The sequence below is a fragment of the Urocitellus parryii genome, chromosome X, assembly GCF_045843805.1.
Source record: "Urocitellus parryii isolate mUroPar1 chromosome X, mUroPar1.hap1, whole genome shotgun sequence".
NCBI classification, from domain to species: Eukaryota; Metazoa; Chordata; class Mammalia; order Rodentia; family Sciuridae; genus Urocitellus; species Urocitellus parryii.
Window position 1 is genome coordinate 86,641,504 of NC_135547.1, and position 20,700 is coordinate 86,662,203.

At 40.5% G+C, this 20,700-nt stretch overlaps 1 pseudogene; it reads left to right on the forward strand.

Annotated features, from left to right (window-relative positions):
• Nucleotides 1-327: 327 nt before the first annotated feature.
• Nucleotides 328-925, forward strand: LOC144250751 (transmembrane protein 126A pseudogene; annotated as a pseudogene).
• Nucleotides 926-20,700: the final 19,775 nt, after the last annotated feature.

Here is a 20,700-nt window from a genome sequence, read left to right on the forward strand (position 1 = left end):
ATTTGCAGCATTTGCTGATTTATCTGATGTAAATATCCCCATCGTAATTAATTTCAAGCTAACAAGATGTCAATTAGCTTGCAAAATTCCTAACCTTTTAACAATCATCTTTCTTAAGAGCTGATTGGAGCCAGCTCCAGAAAACCACTGGCACAATTAAATCTTTGTACCATCCAGTTTGACCAGATCAGTTCTCTGATAAAACTTTTGAGGTATGCCGAAGATGGCTGCCCCGGAAGGAACGGAGTAAAGGTTGTGTCTTAAGCCCCAGCGTGTTAGAAAAACTGGGGAGGTACCGGCTATTGGGAAGAGAGCAGCAGGGTCAAGATGGAAAACCATAAACCACATGATACTATAAAGGAAAACTCAGTTTTTTATATCATAGCCAGAAAAATTGAACTACTACTAGGAGCAGAAAGGAATCTTCTTGAACATGGATCCATGTATATTGGATTTAATGTTGCTCTCTGTGGCCTAATAAAATAGCAAGCAGTCTTTCTCGGTGTGTCTTGCATGTAACACAGGCCAGAATAGCTGCTGGCTTACCAATGGCAGTGCTCCCATTTTTGGCAGTGACTGCATCTTTCAAAGGTTTTGTAAGTTTACCTTTGAGTACAGGTGATTTGAATTGTGAAACCTGCACTGTGGCACCGGGTGGACTTGTTGGTTTTGTTTTAGGAGGTCTGTACCCTATTTTCCTGGCTATACTTGTAAATGGTGGCCTAGCAGCCAGCTATCAGTCAGCCCTGTTACCAGAGAAAGGAAACACCTCAACTTACTGGGTAAAGTTTCTAAGCCTATCTTCAGAAAGATGTTATTTCCCATTTTACTTCAGACTATGTTTGCAGCATACCTTGGGTCTAGACAATATAAAGTACTTATAAAGGCCCTTCAGTTCCCTGAACCTGGCCTAGAAATTCACTGATTTTGAGCAAATGTGTATACAAAATAAATTGTTAAGATAACCTATCTCTCTAATGTTAAAAATAAACATAGACTTGTAATCAAAAAAACTTTTGAATACTTCTCCTTCACCAACCAGGATAAAAAAGTTCTCAGCTGGTCTGAGTTGGGGGTGTAGCCCAGTGGTAGAGCCATTATTTAGCTTTGCAGGCCCTGGATTCCATCCCCAGAAATGAAAGGGCGGGGAGAGGGAAGGAGGGGAGGAGAGAGGAGGGGGAATGGAGGGAGAGGGAGAAAAGGAAAAACAACTGAAATTCTTTAACCTAGTATTCCCTTTTCTTTATGATTTAGCTCACTACAGATTTCATCTGCCTCATTTCTCAACCTGCCATCCTAATGTCCCATTCATTTTCAGTGGTCCAACATTCTTCCACACTTACCAGGTTGTTTCACTTATTTAGATCTTTTCTTTTGCTTCCCTCTGCAGCTGGTGAACACCTATTTATCTTTTCAAGGCTTGGCTGATGCCCTCAGGTAGAACTAGACATGCCTGTATTGATAGCCACTGAGACCACTATCTTAGCACCTGTAAGTCCTTGTGATATCTGTTCTTTTATCTTCCTTTCTCAGCTACCAACCTGTTAAGCTACTTGAGAATGGACAGAATCTCATTGTTATTTATCTCCCTAATGCCTCAGAGCACAGCCTGGCCTATAGATACCATTTAATAAATAGTTATTAGAGGAAAAATAGATTTGGACTAAGCTTTGAGGAGGAGATAAGAGTTGGCTAGACCATCAAGAGAGAATTGTAGGTGAGAGAACAATGTGTGCAAATATACAAAGATATAAGCTCTCCAGTTCCTTAGAGGGCAAAGGGTGTGTATGCTCCTAGGAAGTTTTTAAATCTTCCTTTGATTAAATAGATGAAAAGGCTAATAGTGAACCTATTACATTGTGGACTTCAATTATGATTAATGGCAAAAAGCACTATAATGCTTTTCACTCCCTACTCCTGGGCTTATTTGCCGAAGGTACAAGAAGCATGCTGCTCTCTGATTAGGCAAAGTACAAATTCCCCCTCCCTTCTTCCTTTTTTTTTTTTTAAATCAATGATGCAAAAAGAAAGAAGGGGAAAAAATGGAAAAAAAAAAAAAGCAGACAGAAAATAGAAAAAAGGTGGGCTGGGGATGTGGCTCAAGCGGTAGCACACTCGCCTGGCATGCGTGCGGCCCAGGTTCGATCCTCAGCACCACATACAAACAAAGATGTTGTGTCTGCCAAAAACTAAAAAATAAATATTAAAAAAAGAAAATAGAAAAAACAAACATAAATAAACAAAAAAGAAAAGAAAATCAATGATCCCCCAACCAAGATTCCTTTTTATTTTTTGGTGTTGCTGGGAGTTGAATTCAGCGCTAGGCAAGCATTCTACCACTGAATAACATCCCCAGGCCCCTTCCCAATATTTCTTAATGTAGATAGTGAGAAGTGGACAGATTTAGGATATATTTTGAAAATGGATCTGGAAAGATTTGATGGATGTGACATAGAGTGCAAAGGAAAGTGAGATATCAAAGATGACACTTAAGCTTTTAATATGAACAACTGGAAGGATGGAGTTGTCATTAACCCAGCTGAATAAGACTGCAACTTAGTGAGGCCCTAAAGCAACTTAGTGAGAATCTGTCTCAAAATGAAAAAGGAGGGGGAGTTGGGATTGTGGCTCAGTGGTAGAGCACTTACCTAGCATGTGTGGAGGCACTGGGTTTGATTCTCAGCACCACATATAAAGAAATAAAATAAATGTCCATCAACAACTAAAAATTTTAAAAAAAATGAAAAAGGGGAGGGGCTTGCAAATTTGCTGAGGCTGACCTCAAATTTGTGATCCTCCTGCCATAGGCTCATGAGTTGCTGGGATTACAGCAACTATCTTCAGAAAGATGTTATTGCCCATTTTACTTCAGATTATTTATTTATTTATTTATTTAATTTTGGTATCAGGAATTGAATCCAGGGACACTTAACCACTGAGCCACATCACCAGCCTTTTTTGTGTTTTATTTTGAGACAAGGTCTTGCTAAATTGCTTAGGGCCTCACTAAGTAGCTGAGACTGACTTCGAACTTGCCATCCTCCTGCCTCAGCCTCCTGAGCTGCTGGTATTACAGGTGTGTACCACCATATTCAGCTATTTATTTTTGAAACAGAGTCTCAGCAAATTGCCCAGATTGGCCTAGAACTTGCAATCTTCCACTCTGAAGTATCTGGAATTGTAGGCATGCACTACCACATCTGATTTACTAAATTTTCAAATCAAGAGGTTAGTGACTAGAGATTTGGCAGCAAATATGACAATTGATTGTACACAAGTTAAAAAAAAAGTGTATTTTGAGACTTATGCTGTATCACATACAAAGTCCAACCTCTGGCTTATTAATAACTTATAAACAAAGACAAAATTTTGAAAGAGAAATAAAAAAAATATCTGGAAGGAGAGACACACACTTGTAATCCCAGTAATTTCGGAGGCTGAGGCAGGAGGACGAAAGTTCAAGGCCAGCCTCAATAATTTGGCAAGACCTATGTCAAAATAAAGTAAAAAGGGCTGGGGATGTATCTCAGTGGAAAAGTAACCTTGGGTTTAATGAAAGAAAGAAAGGAAGGAACAAAGGAACGAAACCCTTGTATTCAGAAGCTAGCTTGACACTCAACAACTAGGTTATGATATTCTCCAATTTATATGTAAAAAAATCTCACAAAATGCCAACTTCAAACAAGTTTACTCTGAGACCATAATAAAATGGGACAAAGCAAGGTCATTTCATAATTTTGTCTAAGCATCTTGCCACTCACAAAATACCAAACACCCCCTTTCTTGGCCAAAATAAATGACTGCTACTTCTTCAACAATTACAGATCTATCCTCTTGATATTCCTCCTTCCTATTGACAAGATTATTGAAAAAAATTCAATTTAGAATTGTCCCCCACTTCCTGCTAGTATTCAATCTAAATCAAACAACCATTTTCTTAGACACTGCAAATCACCAAACTGAAATCCAGTAAAAGGTTATTTCTGACAGGATCTTACTGACACACTCCTTGATTCTTCATGGTGGGTATTCTCCCCTTACTGCAATGAATAAAAAACTCAACTTGTTCAATTACACCTGTTACTGTTAGTCACTGGCTGGAAGGTCCTGACAAATTTTAAATATTTATTTATTTATTTATTTTTATTCGGGGGCCTTGGGGTTGAACTCAAGGGCACTTGAACACTGAGTTACTCTCCCAGTCCTTTTTTTTTTCTTTTTCTATTTTGAGACAGAATCTCACTAAGTTGCTGAGGGTATCTCTAAACACTGAGGCTGGCCTGAGACATCTATCTAGAATATTCTCTCTCTCTCTCTCTCTCTCTCTCTCTCTCTCTCTCTCTCTCTCTCTCTCATTTCTTTCTCTGGATTGCTTACCCCAGAAGAAGTTGATTGTGTGCCATGAGGCAAATCTATGGATAGATATTCATGACAAGACACCAAGGTCATCAACTGCCACATAAGCAAGTTTGTAAGTGGATTTTTCCCTCATTCAAGCCTTCAGATAAGACCCCAGCCTCAACCAACACTTTAATTGCAATTGCATGACAGATTCTGAATCAGAAGCTAAAAGACATTTGGAATTCTGATCCACAGACATTGCGAAATAAAAGTTTGTTTTCTTGGGGCTGGGAAATAGTTCAGTAGAGCATTTCCTAACATGTGTGAGGCCTGTGTAAGGCCCATCTCCATCACTGCCCTGCCCCAAATTCTCTAATATGTGGATGTTAATTCACAATAAGGCAGGGGGCACTAGGGAAGAACAGATTAGGTAGAGGGTCACAACGGAATATTACTCAGCATTAAAAGAGAATATAATTATGACATGTGTAGGTTACGGATGAAGTTGGAAACTATCAGGCTAAGTGAAATAAGCCAGTCCTAAAAAACCAAAGGCCAAATGTTTTCTCTTATATGTGGATGCTGATCCATAATGGAGTAGGAAATGCAAGGGAAGAATGGAGAAACTTTGAACTGGGCAGCGGGTAGTGAGGGGAAGGGACGAGGAATGGGGGTAGAAAAGATGGACATCATTATCCTAGGTACATGTGTGATTGGCACCCTGATCTCAGATTTCCTACTTCCAGAACTTTAAGAAATAAATTTATGTTGTTTAAGTTAAAAAAAAAAAGATTAGGTAGAGGGAAGTGATGGGAGTGGAGGGGAGGGGATGATCTGGGGATAGGAAAGATAGTAGAATAAGATAGTAGAATGAAACAGACATTATTACTGTATGTATATATGTGACTACATGACCAATATGATTCTGCAACATGTACACTCAGAAAAATGAGAAATTATAACCCATCTATGTATGATATATCAAAGTGTATAAATGATTCTACTGTCATATATAACTAATTAAAACAGATTTAAAAATTTAAAAAGAATTTTTTTGTCTTAAACCACTAAATCTTTAGGTAGTTTGTTACTTATTGTTAAATATTCATTAAAAGATATGTAATTAGGGCTGGGGTTGTGGCTCAGTGGCAGAGTACTTGCCTCATACATGTGAGGCACTGGGTTCGATCCTTAGCACCACATAAAAATAAATAAAAACAAAGATATTGTGTCCATTTATAACTAAAATATTTTTTTAAAAAAGACATGTAATTACCAGTGACTTGGGAGGCTGAGGCAGGGGTATCACAAGTTTGAGGCCAACCTCAGCAACTTAGTGAGACCCTGTCTCAAAATAAAAAGGGCAAAGGGCTGGTGATGTAGCTCAGTGGTTAAGTGCCCCTTGTTTCAATCATCCCTGGTATCAAAAAATAAAGTCTTTTAATTAAAGTGAAATCATAAGGCTCTAATCTGGGAGATAATATTTTAAATACACATGTTGACAAAAAGATTGATATCCAGAATATAAATCAAGAACGCTCACAAATCAAAATGGGAAAAAAAAATGACTGAACAGAAAACTGGCAAAGGATAAGAACAGGCATATCACAGAGTAGAAAACACAAATGTCATATAAACATATGAAAGGATATCATCTGCATTAGTAATAAGAACTATGAAAAATAAGACCTAAATGAGGCACTACATTTTTACTCATTAGAATGCCAAAGGCTTGAAAGTCCACTTGTGCAAAAGGATAGAAAGCACATTATTTAAATACTGCTGATGGGAATGTAAATTAGCACAAATTTCAGAAGCATTTTGACATTATTTAAGTAATATAGGTGGTCATTCCCATATTCTTAACCTACTACTCCAATCTTAGATATAAGTTCTGGAAAATGTCTTTCATTTGTGCCCTATGAGACATGTTCATAATAATAGTATTTGTGATATAAAAAATACAAACAATCTAAATATCCATTGAGAGAAAAATAAATTGTTATATGTGCACATTCTTTTAAAAAGAATGGACTAAGTTCCATATAACAAAATGGATGAATCTTGGGAACATATTAAGAGTAAGATGCAAAAGGCTACATAGATGAGTCAAGTGTGGCAGCACACACCTATATTCCCAGCAACTTGGGAGGCAAAGACAAGAGGATCACAAGTTTGAGGCAGGCCTCAACAAATTAGGCCCTGTGTCAAAATACAAAATAAAAAGGTCTAGGGCTGTAGCTCAGTGACAGAGTGGCCCTGGGATTAGAGTTATGAACCACTATTCCCAGGGGCAATATAACTTTTTTTGGTAGTGTGGATTGAACACAAGGGGTACTTTACCACTGAGCTATGTCCCCAGCCCTTTTTATCTTATTATTTTTTAAATTTTGGGACAGGTTTTTGCTAAATTGCTTAGGGTTTCACTAAGTTGTTGAGGCTGGCCACAATTTTGCCATCCTCCTGCTTCAGCCTCCCCAGTTACTGGGATTACAGGTATGTACCACCATGCCCAGTGGCAATATAACTTAAAAAATGATAAGCATACAATTTAAATTAGTGGTTAGCTATATGGGAAGTAGTAGCCAATACTTTCAAACAAATATAAGTTAATGGTCATGTTCTGGTTTTAAAATTTAGCTGTAGGATCATGGGTTTTTATTTTATTATTAAGCTTTATAACTTAAATATAACTTAGAAATATTTTTCTGTGTGTATTACTTGATTTTAAAATTTAAACTTTTTAAATTTTTTATTTTTTTAACTTTTAAAATTTGTTCTAATTAGTTATACATGATAGTAGAATTCATTTTAACACATTATACATAAATGAGGTACAATTTCTTATTCTTCTGGTTGTACATGATGTATAATCACACTGGTCATGTATTCATATATGCACATAGGGTAATAATATCTATTCATTTTACTTTTCTTCCTACCCCCACACCCCTCCCTTCCCTTCATTCCCCTCTTCTTAGTCCAAAGTACCTCTATTATTCCCTAGCCCTCCCCCCACCTTATTTTAAATTTAAAAAATATGTGAGGCTGGAACTGTAGTTCGTGGTATAGCACTTGCCTAGAATTTATGAAGTCCTGGGTTGGATCCCACAAAAAAAGAGGAGTACTTATAACTTTTTAATTATGGAAATTAAGAGCATTTTTTTACATCTAAAGAAAGCAATTAAATTCATTTTGTATTAATAGAAAGGAAAAATACAGGAGGAAGAAATGTTTGATGAGCTCCTTAGAGGATCAACAGAAGGAGTACAATTCAGGGAAAAAGAAAAAAAACCCTTCCATTTTAAACCTTGTTATTATTTTAATCCTAGATCATTCAGGAAGCTATGCTGGATAAAACTAGAATTTATTAAGAAGATTATACTTTCACTGCAGTTCACATCAAGTAATTTCCATCAATGTTTGCTGTCCACATCTTTAAATAGTGTTTAATGCTCCCCTTTCTCAGTTGGACCTCAAACTTCAGAAACTTCCATATAGCGAAGTAGATACATTTTCTTTAGCTGGGGCCACAGTTATACTCTTGGGGCTCTCCTAACTTGTTCTGGGATCTTAAGTAATGCCCAAACTTCAGAAGGTGGTAAGGGGGATCATTTGCACCCATTGTTTACGTGGCATCTTTATATTGGCAGACTTTCTGTGACTTCTCTGCCAAACTTGAACACAGAGATCTCTTATAATATTTGTCAACTCCAGGCCTTGCATTCTTGTCCCGCAGATTCATGAAGCAACTATCACTCTCTTGAGTCTCACCAGGAAGCTGTGGGAAGCAAGGCCCAGGTCCAAGCTGACTTCTCCCCAACCCTACAATCTAAGGGAAATCTCTTTGCTTTGTGTTGTCTTAGCAGTGCTGGGGATCAAACCCAGTGCCTCCAGAATGCAAGGAAAGCACTCTACCACTGAGCTACATCCCTAGGCTTTTTTTTTTTCATAGTGGCTTTAATTTTGTTTGTCTGTTTTGCTTTGTTTGCAGTCCTGGGGACCCCCAGCCAAGGACATCTCTTTTTAATCTGATGGAAACCCCATTCTTCTTCAAACCCAATTCTTCTTAATGAACTTAGAAAAGAGAAGCTCGGAGCTGGGGATGTGGCTCAAGTGGTAGCGTGCTTGCCTGGCATGCGTGCGGCCTGGGTTCGATCCTCTGCACCTCATACAAACAAAAAAAATGTTGGGTCTGCCAAGAACTAAAAAATAAATATTAAAAAATTCTCTCTCTCTCTCTCTCAAAAAAGAAAAAGAAAAAGAAAAGAGAAGCCCCAACAAGGCCTTGTGGTGAAGGCCTGTAAATCCCAGGTACACAGGAGGCTCAGGCAGGAGGATCACAAGATCAAGGCCAGCCTGGGCAATTTAGGGAGACCCTGTCTCAAAACTTACAAAAATTTTAAAAATTAAAAAGGACTGGGAGGGGGTTGCAGTTGTAAATTGCTTGCCTAGCATGTGTGAGGCACTAGGTTCCATCCTCAGTGCCATATAAAAATAAATAAATAAAGATATCATGTCCATCTACAACTAATTTTTTTTTAAAGGGCTGGGAGGGTAGTTTAGTGGTAGAGTATTTAGCTAGCATGCATGAGGCCCTGGGCTCGATATCCCCAGCAACACAAAGATACAGAGAAACAGAGAGGGTGGCACTAATTTAAGTATCTTGCAGGCTAGCCTGCTTTCATCTTAGTGAGACCCTGTCTTCCTAGAAGGCAATGAAGCACAGAGTTTGCTATCTGGTAGGAAAGTAGAAAAGGAAAACAGTAAAATACAGGAAAGAAAAAAAACTAATATTTCAAAATATTACCTCAAGATAAGCAAAGATATTTTTTAAATGGAACACCAAAAAATGCAAACCATAAGAGTAAAGAAATTGATATATTAAGCCGAGCACAGTGGCACATGAATGCAACCCATGCAGCTGGGGAGGCTGAGGCAGGAGGATCACAAGTTTGAAGACAACCTAGACAACTTAGTGAGAATTTATATCAAAATAAAAAATAAAAAGGGCTTGGAATATAGCTCAGTGGTAGAACACCATTCTGGGTTCAATCTTTGGAAAAAAAAAAGAGAAGAAAAATTGAAAAAATAAAATAAATAGATGAGTTGGATTCCACTAAAAGAACTGCTGTTTACCAAAACTCTGTTAAACTAGTCATAGTGACACATGCCTATAACCCCAGCAATATGGGAGTTTAATTTATAAGGATCACAAGTTCAAGGCCAACCTCAGCAATTTATTGAGATCCTCAGCAACTTAGCCAGATCCTGTCTCAAAATAAAAAAGGACAGGAGATGTAGTGACCCTGGGTTCAATCTCCAGTACTAAAACCAAAACCAAACCAAGACAGTAAAAAAGCAAGGAAGTTGTTTTTCTAGACTTCTTTTTTGGTGCTGAAGATTGAACTCAGTGTCTTCTGCATGCTAGAAAGATGCTCTACCATTGAGGTATACTACTAGCTAAGAATATATATATATATATATATATATATCTATATCTCCACCAGTATGGCTGAGATGGAAAAGACTTAGAAAATCCTGATGGGAGGAACATAAAATGGTTCAACCATTTTGAATTTGATTTGTTTTTCTTTGTACTGGGATTGAACCCAGGGTTGCTCTACCACTGAGCTATATCCCTAGCCCTTATTTTTTTGAGACAGGGTCTTGGTAAATTGTCCAGGCTGGCCTTGAACTTGTGATCACTCCTGCCTTAGCTTCCTGAGTCACTGGAATTACAGACATACACCACCACATCTAGCATTACAACTACTTAGAAAACTGGCAATAAACACGAAACATACGCGTACTCTGTGGCCCAGCAATTCTACTTGGACATATATAGCCAAGAGAAATGTACAATATGTTCATTAATAGATACATAAAAGAATATTTATGACAACACTACCTATAATAGAACAAAATGGAAACTACCCAAATGCTCAATTACAATAAAACAGATAAAGTGTAATACATTCATACAATGGAATAACATACAATGAGAATGAATAAACTATTTCTACATGAAACAGCGTGGAAGATGCAATGTTGAATGAAAGAATCCAGGCATGAGTACATTCTGTAGAATTCAATTTATATAAAGTTTTAAAAGAGGCAAACTTAACCTTTGGTCTTAGAAATTAAGATATAGGGGATACCTTTAAGATAGTAGTGACTGGGATGACACAGGATGAGGTTTTCTGGGGGACCAATCTTGTTCTGTTTTGGGATTGTTGCCAAAAGCTCTATCCTTGTCCCTGAGGCCAATCCAATAATGAGGACACAGTTTTGAGAAAAATGAATAAGAAGTTTTGTTGCTTTGCCAGCAAAGGAGAAACACAGAGGACTCCTGTCCCAAAGGCTATGATTCTGCCCATCAGCAGGAACGTAGGGGGTGGGGGTATAAGGAGTTAAAGAGGTGACTCAAAGGCTACATTCCACATGTTCTGTGTGGAGTTGTAATTCACTTATTTGGGAGATAGTCCTTTCTGAGATCTTTGGTACCATCCCCAAAGTCTGAATTACTTTATTCCTATGGTGGATGTGTACTCAGGGACAGATAAATCTGCTTAGCTGAGTGTGGTAGTACACGCCTATAATACCAGTGACTCAGGGGGCTGAGGCAGGAGGATTGCAAGTTCAAAGCCAGCCTCAGCAAAAGCAAGGCACTAAGCAACTCAGTGAGACCCTGTCTCTATATAAAATACCAAATAATGCTAGGGATGTGGCTTAGTGGTTAAGTGCCCCTGGGTTCAATCCCTAGTACCCCCAAAAACCAACAACAAAAAATCAACTTCCTAGGATGGGGAAGAAAGGTAATCCTGTTTCCCCTGAGACTGCAGAGGGGCAGAAATTAGAGAGGATCAGGGAGACAGGAAGAGAAAGAAACATGTCCATTTAAAAAATAAGTTCCAGTGGCAGAGCAGTAAGGGTTATATTCAAAGTATAAAGTGGACCACTGTTACAGGATCTGGGTTCTGCTTACATAAGTATGCTCTCTTAATATTCATTGAGCTCTACAATTGAGATTAGTGCACTTTTTTATGTGTATATAATAGTTCATAAAAACTTTTTCTAGGGACTAGAGGTGTAGCTCAGTGGTAGAGTGTAGGCTTCCATCGTGAGTTGAATTGTGTCTCCAAAAGGAAAGCGAGTAACCAGGAGACAGGCTAGGGAGAAATGAAAGATGGAAACCAGGCAGAGATACATATGAGAGTTTTTCAAAGCTGACAAATAAAGGCTATCTCTTCATAGACAGAGAGAGGCAATACAGGCTTGAGTTCTGTGACTTTTATGGGGGGAGGCTCAGGGATTAGAGCTGGGTGGGTCCTAATGCAGCAGTTAAGGGTTGGGTTGGTATGAGGGAGTGGTGAGCCTTTCTCAGAAATGCCCTTGGGCAGGAAAGCTAAACTTTTTCTTAAGATGGTGGCTGTCACTTAAGATGGCCATCCAGATGCTAAGCAAGAACCTCATAGTCCCCCATTTTTTTGTTTGCTGTTGGGCCCATTAAGGGACAGGGGCATAGACCAATCTTCTGTAGCTTCTTCCTGCTGGGAAGGGGTGGCATCTGGACCCTTGTTAGGGGTGCGGGGTGTCATTGAGGCAATAGTGATGGTCAGGAGGTGCCAGGCAATGCTGACTCCAGATGGCCCAGTTTTGGTGAGGGGTTGGGAGTCCTGTACCAAAAGCTTGTTCATGGTTTGGTTAGAGATCCTTTGAATCTGATCTTGAATAAATCTAATGATGCAGGGGGCAAGCATTAACAGAAGGCCTATGACTAGGAGAGAGGTCAGGAAAGGAAGTACCCGCTGGAGAAGGGGGGGTTACTTAGCTGCCATCCCTTCAGTTCCAATGGCAGTGGGAAGCTTTGAGGCCTGAAGGAGATTGGAGATAAAGGGAGATTGGAGATAAGTAATTGAAGTTCCCTTGGTTCCAAATAGCAGAGTGGGAGAGAAGTATGTGGAAAGTGTATTTAGAGTCCGTGTAGACATTGAGAAAGGCTCCCTTTGCCAAAGTGAAGGCTCTGATGAGGACAACAAGTTCAGCCTGCAGATTGGATGTATTATTGGGGAGGGGAGCCACTTCCACAACCAAGGTTAGAGAGACTAGAGCATGCCCTGCCTGAGGAACTCCCTCCTGAAGGAAGGAGGAGCCATCTGTGAACCCTGTGTATGTTGCCTGGAGCAAGGGCCTTCCTGGGTGTAGGAGGGATGTGGAAGAAGTTCCTCCAGAATTTCAGTGCATGAATCGGTAAGAGGAGAGGTGGAGAGTCCTGAGGAGCAGAGAGGAGAGTAGCAGGGTTTAAAGGTGAGCTCATGTGGAAAGTAAGATGGGATTTTCCACCAGGGAAACCTGTGGAGATAAAGGAATGGAAACTCTTGTAGGTGAGGAGTTCCTTTAGGGGATGGGGAGCCAGGATGGTGAGTGGGGCCCAGAGGGCGTTTCTTTGACTCAGTAATGAGTAGAGAGGCTGTGGCCAACATTCTTCATAGGCAAGGAGACCATCCCTGAGCAGTAGGGTCAAGACCCTTCGATAGATAAGCCACAGGGGCAAAGGTTGGCCCCAGCCTGTGTCTGAGGACCCCTAGAGTAAATCCCTGCTTTTCAGTCACGTTAAGGTGAAATGGGCATGTGAGATCAGGGAGATGGAGAGCAGGGGCCTGGAGGAGGGCCTGCTGGAGCCTGGTGACAGAGTGCAATAAGGGGTTCAGAGAGTGGGCCCCAGGCCACATCATATAGAGGCTTAGCCAATATACAGTAGTTAGAAATCCAAGCTCTAAGAAATCCTGCCATACCTAGAAAGGAGAGAATTTCTACTTTAGTAGAGGATGTTGGTATATTAGCAATAAGACCGTAATGTCTTTGTGTGTAGGGGTCAGGAGGAGGCCTAGGTATGTCACCATTGCCAAGGAAAGCTGTACCTTGGATGGAGAAACCCTATAGCCATGCGCAGAAAGGAAGTTAAGAAGTTTACAGGCATCCTGATGACTGACCTCAAAGGAGGGACTGCAAAGAAGGAAGTCATCAACATACTGGAGCACCATAGACTGAGTGAGATGTATGGATGCTAAGTCCTTAGCCAAGGCCTGTCTGAAGATATGAGGGCTGTCTCACAACCCTTGGGGGAGAACTGTCCATGTCATCTGAGTGGAGTTATAAGACTCAGGGTCTGTCCATGTAAAAGGTAAAAATGTCTTGAGAGTCAGAATGCAGGAGAGTAGAGAAGAAGGCATCATTCAGGTTTAGTACTGAGAAGTAAGAGGTCCTGGAAGGAATGGTGGAGAGAAGGGTATAAGGATTGGTTACCATGGGATGGATTGGGACAACTGCAGAGTTGATGGGATGGAGGTCTTGGATCAAGCGGTAGGAACCATTAGTCTTTTTTACTGCCAAGATGGGGGTGTTATAAGGGGAATGAGTAGGTCTAAGGAATCCCTTTTGTAAGAGGCTATAAGTCTAGGAGTTTTTGTTGGGAGAGCGGGTATTATGATTGGGCCAGAAAATGGAGGGGGATCTTTGAAATGGATGTGAGTGGGCTCATGGTGTGAGGTGATAGAAGGACTTGAAACATCCCAGACAGTAGGGTCCACCTCGGAAAGGGTTAATGGGAAGGCACTGGCAGACAGAATAAGGGATGGTCCTAAGGTAAGTAAGGGTGAGGATCAAAGGAGTGGCAGGGGAGTCTGGCGTATATGAGGGGAGAAGGAAAGCATAGCCCCCAACTTTGTAAGGATGTCCCTTCCCATAGGGGGGACAGGGCACTGTGGAATGACCAAAAGGAAAGTGAGCAAAAATTAGGGAGTCAAAATCCCAATCAAGGCTGGGTGTCTGTAAGGGTTGGTAAGGTTTACCCTCTACCCCAACAATAGAGGTCATAGAATGAGTAGTAGGCCCCCAGAACTCCTTGAGGACTGAATTTGTAGCCCCAGTGTCTAGGAGGAAGGAGACAGGCTTATCTGAAGTACACAGAGTTACCCTGGGTTCCCACGGAGTGATGGTAGTGATGGGGATCTGGGCATTGTCAGTTCTCTGCAGCCTGTCCTAGGAGTTGAAAAGGGGAACCAGAAGGGCCGGATGGCTGGGGGCCACTATAGGCTCGGGGGACAGTCAACTGCTCAGTGTCCCATCTGATGGCATTCAGGACAAGGTCCCAGAGGCTTGCAAGACTTAGGACATGTACAAGCCTAGTGACCCATCTGACCCCATTTAAAACAGGATCTGGGTGTTCCCGAGGGACGCTTCTGTGGGCTAGTGGGACCATGGACAGATGCTAAGGCCGGATGGACAGCTTGAGTGAGCATATGATGTTTCTGCTTCCAGGCCTTCTGGTCTCTCTCGTTATACACCTTAAAGGCCAATTTTAGAACCTCAGCTTGGGGAATTAGGGGCCCCCTCTCAAGGTGCCTTAGTTTGGCTTTAATATTGGGGAAACTCTGGGAGAAAAAGTAGGTCACTAGTAGTTGTCTCCCATCTGGAGTGTCAGGGTCCAGATTAGTATGTTGTAATATAGCCTTGGTCAAGCAGTTTAGAAATGTTGAAGGGTTTTCATTCTTATCTTGGAAGATTTCCTGGAGTCTTTCATAATTGATAGCCTAATGGGCTGCCTTTCTAAGTCCTGCCATGAGGCAAGTACAGAATTGGTTTCTACTAGTTACTCCTCCAGGCTAATTACAATCCAAATTGGGGTCCTGATCAGGGACCACTTCAATGCCAATCGGATGGGCAGGGAGGTCTGATGTACCTCATCAGCATAATTTCTAGCTTGCTCCCACACTTGCCTGTGCTCCTCAGGCAGGAGGGTGTTAGACAAAATCATATGGATATGGACATCGTGGAAGATCAAATTATATGACTGAGTCAGATATAGAAACTCTTTGATCTTATGTGGTGGGACTTAAAGTATAGGACCCAAGCCACTTTTCTATCTGTGAAAGATCTGACAAAGAGAAAGACACATGAACCTGGATTACACCATCAACCCCAGCCAACTCGAATAGAGGACACAGAGATATGGATTGGGCAGTGGCAGCCCGTGATCGTGTGGCAGGAGGAGAAAAGGGTGAAGGGGACAGTTGCTGCAGCGGCTTCATTAGAAAGAGAATTGTGGTATGATAGGGGCTCATCTGCTGGGTCAAAGGAGAAGGAGTCCTGGGTAGGATCTTCTGTCCCTTTGGAAGCAGGTGTAGGGGAGGTGAGAGATAAGAGGACTTGTGCAGGAGTGCAAGAGTTGCAGAGAGAGGGCTGAGAACATAGAAGAAAGCCAGAACATATGATATCTCTTTCCATTTTCCTGAATGCTCACAATAGTTGAAAAGATCCCTGATAATATTGGGATCGAGTGTTGTTAAGCAGCCATTTAGAGTCATTATCCAAAGGATATTGAGGTCAGATATGATTGCACAAGTGAATAAGTTTTGGGGGGTTTAAATTCAGGGTGAGAGAGAGACCCTAGGTTATCCAGGAGGCAGCCTAGGGGACTATGGGAAGGAACTGATAAGAAGCTGCCCATGGTGAGACGTAGGAGGTGAGTTTAGAGGTGGGGCATCCCCCAGTCTCTAGTATCACCTAGTCGAGAGGACGGTTATGCTCAGGGGGTCATCACTACCGCTGGGTAAGCATTGGTGCAGGAGTCCATAGAGGTACTTGGGCACCCGGCAGGGACTACATAGTAGGGGCAGAAGCCCATAAAAGGGGCAGAAGCCATAGAGATTAACCCAAGGCAGAGAGGTCTCACCAGGAGCAACATCCCAATCATCCTCCGTGGTTTATTTCTCAAAACCCAGGACCCAAATAAAAGACCATCTACAGACTCAGTTGACAGTAGGGATCAGCCATCACTGTCAAAGCTGTGGCCGTGGCTGCCTCCGACCACATGGTAACCCTGGGAGTGCCAAACGATCAACAGTCCTTCCTGGGGCCCATAGGTCGCTTAGGTCAACCAGAGTCAGGGGTCTTACCTGAAATGTCCAGTGGTGGATGCAGAGAGGGCATTTGGCAGAATGGAGAGCCTGGTCCCATAATAGAATCCATATCAGGGCCCAGAGGTGCTCAGTGATCCTTGAAGAGAGGAGCAGGCACACCTGGGAACCTGATCTCTGGTTTTGGCACCAAAATGAAGGGAAAGCAAGGAAGGAGAAACGGGTAATCAAGAATGAAAGAGGGAGACCAGGCAGAGATACACAGGAGAGTTTATTTGTCAGAGCTGACAAATAAAGGCCATGTCTCTATAGGAGAGAAAGGCAATACAGGTTTGAGTTCTGGGACTTTTATGAGGCAGGCTCAGGAATCAGAGCCGGGCAGGTCCTAATGCAGGTTGTTAAGGGTTGGGTTGGTATGAGGGAGTGGTGAGCCTTTCTCAGAAAGGCCCTTGGGTGGGAAAGCAAAACTTTTTCCTTAAAATGGGGACTGTCACTTAAGATGGCCATCCAGATGCTAAGCAAGGACCTTATAGAAGGTCCTCAGTTTAATCCCTAGTACCAAAACTAAATAAACGAATAAATAAATGCCAATGTGTGTTTAAACAATTAATAAGAAAAAGAAGTAAAATAGGGGCTGGAGATCATTGGTAGAGCTCTTGCCTAGCACCTGCGAGGCACTGGGTTCAATCCTCAGCACCACATAAAAATAAATAAATAAAATATTGTGTCCAACTACAACTAAAAAATATTTTTTTAAAAGAAGTAAAATAGCCACTATTTACAGATTTAAGTGGTGAAGCTGGTCATAACTTCATTCAATGAATATTATTGTTGTTTTTGTTATTATTATTCTGTGATACCGGGGATCAAATCCAGGGGTGTTCTTCTGCTGAGCTTTGTCCCCAGCCCTTTTCATTTTTTTTTTTTATCTTGAGACAGGTTCTTGCTAAATTTACAAGGCTGGCCTTGAATATGTGATCCTCTTGCCTCAGCCTTCAGGGTAGTTGAAATTATAGGCATGCACTAGCATGCCTGGACAATAAATATTGTTGAGTGCCTATTATGTACCAGGCATAATGGTGTACTAGGACAACAATGGTGCATAAAAGAAGCATGGTTCCTATCTCTCTGAGATTATAATCTTGTGTGTGTGTGTGTGTGTGTGTGTGTGCGTGCATGTGCAGTAATGGTGATCAAACCCAGGGCCTCATGCATACTAGGCAAGCACTCTACCACTGGAGTTTATAATATTATATGGGATACAGATATTAAATAGATGAAGACTTGGTTTCTCTGCTAGCTAAGTGCTCATGTGGCCTAAACATGACCCCCATCCCCATCCCCCAAAACAAGACTCCAATTTTTAAAATTAATTAACTTATTTTAATTAGGTATATAAGACTCCAACTTTTTATCTTTATTAGCCTAGCACCTGTATGTAGCTAACTTAATTGTCTGATTACCCATCAAAATTCTTTTTTTTTAAGAGAGAGTGAGGAGAGAGAGAGAGAGAGAGAGAGAGAATTTTTTTTTAATATTTATTTTTTAGTTCTTGGCGGACACAACATCTTTGTTTGTATGTGGTGCTGAGGATCGAACCCGGGCCGCACGCATGCCAGGCGAGCGCACTACCGCTTGAGCCACATCCCCAGCCCACCCATCAAAATTCTTAGAGAAGAGAAGCTAATAGCGCAGTTTAGGTTAGGTGTCTACCCTGGTCCAATCAGCTGTGGCCTGAGAATGAGGTAGCAATGGCCCATTGCCCACTTAGTGGGGCTTCTGGAAGGCTCTGTAGAAGTGAATATGAGGGCAGGGCTATTAAAAATAATGGATATCTTATTCACCCATCTCTATATGTTGGATTTCACACTATGTACAGTAAACTACATACAATAAGTATAATATAATAGTAATAGCAAGTCCTTTCATGAGCAAGTGAATCTTCTTAAGAAAAAGTGGAAGCTCCAAATAAATCCAAGCATTCCCTCACCTCTCATTTTTCCTCACCTGAGTGGCTGGCAGGGGGCCTGAATTCCTCTTCTGTTCTTATGGGTAGGCTGTTAGTTTGTTTTTTTTTTTTTTTTTTTTTTTTTAAATCACTGCTGTTTTGTTTGAATTCCTAATTCTGTTCTTATGGGTAGGCTGTTTTTTTTTTTTTTTTTTTTTTTTTTAATCACTGCTGTTTGTTTGACCTTGGGAAAAAGTTCTCAGGAAGGGGAGAGCCATGGCTCCACCTCCCCACATCCCAAGGAGCTGGGAATGGAATCTAGCACTTGTCAGGAAAGTGCTCTAGCAGCCCCTAAAATTCCTTTCCCACCATGTTGGCCTATCTAAATCTTTGTGTGTGTGTGTGTGTGTGTGTGTGTGTGTGTGTGTGTGTGTAGTGGGGATTGAACCCAGGGCCTTGTGCATGCAAAGCAAACACTTTACCAACTGAGCTATATCCCCAGCACCAAGGCTTATCTAAATCTTATGAATCATTCAAAGGCCACAACAATGTTGCCCCTACTCAATCCCTCATAACTCCTTTAGCTGTTCTAAGTTCAATTTCTTTTTATAGCACACATTATTTTCTATTAATGTTATTTGAATTCATGGAAGGTTGTCAGATTTCATACATTTGACTTTTATAAAATCTGTATAGTCATAAATTATACATTAACATACCTGAACCATCTTCTTTATGCTGAATTTGGACTTGAATATAACAGGTGACAGACATTTCAAGCTATTGCCTGTGAGCCAACACTCCAGTTTCTACAATAAAGCCATCTTGGTAGAGCAGATTTCACACAGCACTTCAAATATCTTATTACATTTTCTCTTATGAAAATACAAGTGGAAAGCAAAAATAAGAGAAAGGATTACAAGGCTGGGATGTAGCTTAGTGCTACAGCACTTTCCTAGCCTACACGTGGCCTTGGGTTTGATGCCCAGCTCCACCAAAAAAAAAAAAAAAAAAAAAAAAAAAAAAAAAAAAGTGAGGGGAATAATACTATTGATATTATTAATAATTTAAAAGAATACTATTAAACATGTCAAAATCAATGAATTTCAGTGAAGCATATTAGATTAGCTGGTCAATTGGACATTTGATTGTGAAGAAAAAGAACAAGGTAAAATATGTACACATGACTGAAAATACCTAATTGAAAGTAGAGTCAAAATGGTACAGTGTTATGAAGCAAATACAGAATTTTTTAAAATTTTGGACAGAGAATCAGTAGATTACTGATGTATACAGGCTTCTAGAATCAGAAGAATTCACAGCTCCACAGAGCTATTGATTAGGGCACAACTTATCATACACAATTTTATCATATGAAAAAGAAGGGTTGTTTAAATTGATTTGGACAAATTTGACAAGGGATTTTAAAAGATATGTCAACATCAGCATAAAAAATTTCCTGCTCAGTCTTTTAAAAATCATTATCAACAATTCATTCTTCCTGACATTAAAACAGAAAAAATGTTTGAAGAACTAATAGGTGAACATTTTCAAAATTTACTGAAGATTTTAAAACCACAAATCTTTTTCTAGACTCCCAGAGAAACTGTGAGTTCAAATGCTGGGACTTGGCCTAACCCTCTGTCCTGGTTCCCACCTCACATTCACAAATTAATGAGTTTAGTGAATAAATGAACCTCATTGTTTTCCCACAAATGTTTGCTGAGGTCCATAGAAAAGATGACACAGTTCTTGAAAGTAGAATGCTTTCAAGTGTAAGGCTTTCTTATAAAGGGAGCTTCTGTTCCCAATAGATTACATTATTGTTTCCAACAAGAGGTCTATAATTCTTATCATTGTTCTGTACAGACTTCTTCACAAGCTGCTTTTATGATTTTCTCTTTATCATTGGTTTTAAGCAATTTGATTATGACATGCCTTAATGTAATTTTATGTTTCTTTCTTTCTTTCTTTTTTTTTTTATAGTCCTGGGGTTGGGCCTAGGGATGCTTTACCACTGAGCTACATTTTCAACCCTTTTATTATGTATTTTGAGACAGGTTCTCATGAAGTAGCCACATCTGGCTTAAACTTGGCATCTTTCTGCCTCAGTCCACCAGGTATCTGGAATTACAGGTATGGATCACCATGCCCTATTTGTAAATTTTGTATGTGGTGATGGGTTACTGGATTACTTGGGCATGACAAGGCAAAAGCATTCTACCACTGAGCTACTTAGCTATATACCCCCAACCCTCTGTGTGTATGTTTTGCTTTGCTTCCCCCTCCCCCATCTTCTTGAATCTGTAGTTTTCTGGTTTACAACAAATTTGGAAAAATTTCAGCCATTAGTTCTTTGTTTGTTTGTTTTTGTGGTACAGAGTGAGGGGTGGTCTTGCACATGCTAGACAATTGCTGTACCAATGAGCTACATACTCAGTCCTAGTTCTTCAAATAATTTTTATAATCTCCCTCTTTTTCTCCTTGGAA